Genomic DNA, 4,840 nt, shown 5'->3' with positions numbered 1-4,840 from the left:
TTTCGTCTTTTATTTTATTATACAATCGTCTAAGTATTCGCGAGAGGCAGAAATAATTCTAGTTTTATGGTTTTTTTTTTTTTTTTTTTACACCCGTCATCACAGGGCGTTGCGTCTTACCTCCGACGTCATGTCGGAGTCTGTTTTTACATTTCTCCTTTCATATCAATTCACCCTGTTTTCTTTTCACACTCACTATCATCCTCATTCATTCATTCATCGTCTTTCATTCTATCTCTTTTTCTCCATATCAGGAGTTGGGAAAGGTTTTCTTTTATTTACATCTCTAATACTTATTTCTATATTCACAATACTTATTTTCCTATTATTTATCTATTTTAAAACTAAGTTACTAACATATATGTTCACCATATATATCTTAACTTACCTTATTTATCTATTTCTATTTATCACCTTCTTTGCCACATTTTTACAAAATTCTAAAAACTTATCTCTAATGTACTTATTTTCTACTATTTTACAAATATTTTCTACTTTAATTTCATAATCTATGAGATTTTCTGTATCATACCTTTCTCTACTAAAGACAGGACATTCTATTATTATGTGCTCTACAGTTTCCGGTTTTTCCGGCTCGCAGATACACGATGGGTTCTCCTTACATTTGAAGCGGTTCAAATATGCGGAAAACCCACCGTGCCCTGTCATTACCTGAGTTAAAATACCGCTTGGCTTTACGTGCCGGACTATACTGTAGGCCTTTATCACGTCTGGGAAGAAAAGCTTTGTAGTTGCTGCGGTTTCACCATCACTGTACCTTTTGTTCCATACCTCAAGCGACCCCAAACGGATCTGTCGCCTGACGCATGAGACAGGGCACAGGTCATAATCTGGCTTGGTCTTCAGCTTCAGAGCGGCCTCTTTTGCGAGCTGGTCAGCTCTCTCATTCCCCTCTAGGCCCGCGTGAGCTTTAATCCAGAAGAGTGCAACGCGTTTATTCCTGCGCTTGCACTCCTCTAGATTACGACGGATTTCGACCACTAAGGGATGGAGAGAGCGATTATTTGTAACGGCTTCTAGTGACGACCTTGAGTCACTGTAGATTCCGAAGCTGTCTTTTGGGTGCTTTATGATCTCCCTAGTGCTCCTACATATAGCTAACAGTTCCGCCTGGAAGACCGTACAGTACGACGACAGCTTCAATTTCTTGCACTTGGTCTCGACCTCATTGCTCCAGAAAGACAATGAGGCCCCGACCTTGCCATCAATTTTGCTGCCATCAGTGTATATGCGTACTGTTTGCGTACTATGGGTGTCTACCTGTTCACGGTCCTCCAAGCATATGAACTGCAGATCTATGTGTTTTGCTGGGTGGGGAATATCTGCGAATTTGGTCATGCGCTCCATCTCCCCGTCTCCTGTCGCCAGCTGGCCCACCCCCCTCTTTGCCTCATACAGGGCTGCTGCCTCATGTATTCTGAGGTCCAGGGGGAGTAGTCCTGCCAGCACCAGTGCCGAGTTCAGGGAGGTGGTGCGGTAGGACTTGCACAATTTTTGGGCAAATCCTCTTTGAACCGCATTCAGCAGCTTTTGCACTCCCAGTTTGTTAGCTGACGAAGCCCAAGCACTAGAGGCGTACATGATGACTGGCTCAACCACAGCAACGTAGATCGTCCTAATGACGTCTGGATGTAAGCCCCAACTTATTTTGGCGGCCCTAGACAGCTGCTTATAAAGATTCAAAGCCTTTTTACAAATGTTCGCTACGTGGCTGTTGAATGTCAGCTTGCTGTCTATGATTAACCCCAGCACTTTGATTTCTTTTGACATGCGTACGCCGACCCCGCCCATGCTCAGGACTGGGGTATCGTACTTAAGCTTACGCGTAAGAACCATTGCGTACGTCTTGTGTGGTGCGAAAGTCAGCTTATTTCTGATTCCCCAATCCCGAACATAGGCGAGGGCGGCATTCGCCTGTCTTTGAATCTCCAGTGCAGAGTCCGCGTCAAAAACCAGGACCACATCATCCGCGAATGCTTGGCAATAGTCGCCCCTTTTTTCCAACTCCTTGAGAAGCGGATCAAGTAGCAGGTTCCAAAGGATTGGCCCTCCTATCGAGCCCTGCACACATCCTTTTGTTGTAGACTTCGTTACCTCTTCACCTGCGTAACGCACTCTTACCGATCGGTCGCTGAGGTAACTGTCCATCACTCTTCTGATGTTTATCGGGCACCTTTCCTCTGCCAGTCTGGTTCTGACCGCGGGCCACCAAGCGCTATCAAAGGCTCCCTCTATGTCTAACGATACCATGGTGATGAGTTTTTTCTGCTTCAGCTTTTCGCGTATGTATTGTATCAGATCATAGAGAGAGTCCTCAGTGCTCCTTTGGGGCATAAAGCCATACTGGCGAGTACTCATCCGTGGAAGAACATGCCACTTGATCCGGTTCACCATCATTTTCTCTAAGATCTTCCCCATCACAGGCAGCAAACCTATTGGTCGATAGGACTTGGCTTCCGTGTAGTTTTCTTTGTCCGGTTTCCTTAATACCACTACGATTGCCTCCTTCCATATCTTCGGAAAATATCCGAGCTCCAGACATTTATTTGCCAGTGACAGGAAAACTCTAGGGTTTGTACTTATTGCCTGCCTACAGATATCCGACGTCAGTCCATCGATTCCTGGAGCCTTCTTAGGGTTGAACGTGCTCACTGCGAATTTGAGCTCTTCGGGGGTAAATGGTGGGTCATGATAACTATCATCACCCGAGCCATTTACCTTTTCAGCTTCTTTCCTGATTCGCTTGTGTTCCTTATTATCTTCACCCTTCTTATCTTCTGGATAAAAAGTGTCTGCCAGTAGTTCTGCAGACTCCCTGGGCCCCAACAATACTCCCTCCCTGACGAGTGGCAGGTCTTCGTGCCTCTTTGTTGTCCTGCCTATAAATAGATTCCCATAATCCCTCCCTATCCTGTTTACCACAGAACTCCTTCCAGCTTGATGTTTGTGCGTTTTTTGCTTCCAACTCATACTTCTCTTTCGCTTTCAGGTACTCTTCCACGACCATTGATCTTCGGACTGGCGCTGCGCATCGGATCCTGCGTTTCCTGGTGATGACATCCTTCTTCAGCATGGCGAGTTCATCCGACATCCATGGCAGGGTAAGTTTATTTTCTGTTTTCTTTTTCGGTATAGTACTATTGCATGTTTTTGTTATTATATTTATATATGTTTCTACTATGTATTCTAATTTATCTTTAGCATCTATGTTTTCAATATTTGTTGTATTTATGTTATTTTCCGCTAGAAACTGGGCCAGTTTCTCATGAAATTGACTCCAGTTTGCTTTCTTGCTGTTATACCTTCTTGTAGTTCTACTTATATTAGTTCCCTTTGATTTTAATAGCCTCACTTTAAACATTACCGTGTTGTGGTCTGAACTCGTCATGCTGTCGTCTACCTTCCAGTCTTCCACCAGAGACAGCGCATCCGCTGAGCAGGCCGTGATGTCGATAAAGCTGGAGTATGTCTTATTCCCCCGTATTGTGTCAAATGTAGGGGTATCTCCCACATTAGTTTTATGGTTTAATCTCGGTGCGTTGCCATTCACATCCGCGTTCTTCTTTAATCTCCAATGTCATTATATTTTTATTGCTTGGATGGACGAGCTCACAGCCCCTCTGGTGTTAAGTGGTTACTGGTTAATGTAGTCTTCCTCTTACTTGGATCCCATTAGGTGGATAACATTTGCATCAATTTAAAATAAGATTAGGAATTGTTTGTGACATGGAAATAAAACTTTAGTAGAATGGCTGTACATAAAATTCGTTTACAAATAAGACAATAAATTAAGCTTTTTACAGTATAAAGGAAAACACGAACTATTTCCGCGGAAGATCCGGGAACCGCTTCTGTGACGTCTTGTAGCTGGTCAACTTTAACCGGAATTCTAATTGTCACTTACCATGAACGAGGTAAAAAGACAGTGCTAGTGACCGCGTGAACCAAGCCGGTCAGAGGTCACATGGCTACATTTCAGCATGCTGACAGGCTCTAAGCCTACCATGGACATTTGATATTTAACCTAAAAAGTGATGGTAATAAAAAACAATAACCACAAATTGTCCTAAAGCCTTCATACATATAACTCTAAGCGCGATCGCTACACAGAACACACGTCACTATCGGTTAATAACACAATATTTTACAAGCTCGGTGGCTAGGTTATATCTGTGTCGTAAAATGCACGGGCCAGTTAAGGAAACGCGATATGCTTGCACATGAATGCATTTATGATTTTATATGGTAACTAGCTTTTGCCCGCGACTTCGTCCGCGTGGAATAGTTCACAAATAATCCTTTATTTTAGAACAAATTTGGTTAGCATAAAAAACGTTATAGTGAGCCAACCATATACCTATGCTATCGCGGACTTTTTTTTTAGATCTTTTAAAGGGGAACAATTCTGTCATACATTATTTTAGCGAAACTTTAACCGTTTCTGCAGCGCACGCAGCGGAAGCTCTCAAAATGGAAAAACAACGATTTTGAAGTATTCTTTACTTGTGCTCCGCTTGTATTGGTCTTAGCGTGATGTTACATAGCCTTCCTCGATAAATGGGCTATCTAACACTGAAAGAATTTTTGAAATCGGTCCAGTAGTTCCTGAGTTTAGCGCGTTCAAACAAACAAACTCTTCAGCTTTATAATATTAGTATAGATAAATTATTAAGTTGCTTTAGTAGCTAATGAAGCTTTTCTCACTAACTCAAACTGCATGAAAAACATCAATTTATTGAAACTACTTGCAAGGGCTCGTGTGAATTGAGAGTGTGATATAAACCTTCCGTTTTCCCTTTAGTGCCGATAAACACTAAAA

The sequence above is a fragment of the Bombyx mori genome, chromosome 17 (assembly GCF_030269925.1).
Source record: "Bombyx mori chromosome 17, ASM3026992v2".
In the NCBI taxonomy this organism is placed as follows: domain Eukaryota; kingdom Metazoa; phylum Arthropoda; class Insecta; order Lepidoptera; family Bombycidae; genus Bombyx; species Bombyx mori.
This window is presented reverse-complemented; position numbering follows the sequence as displayed.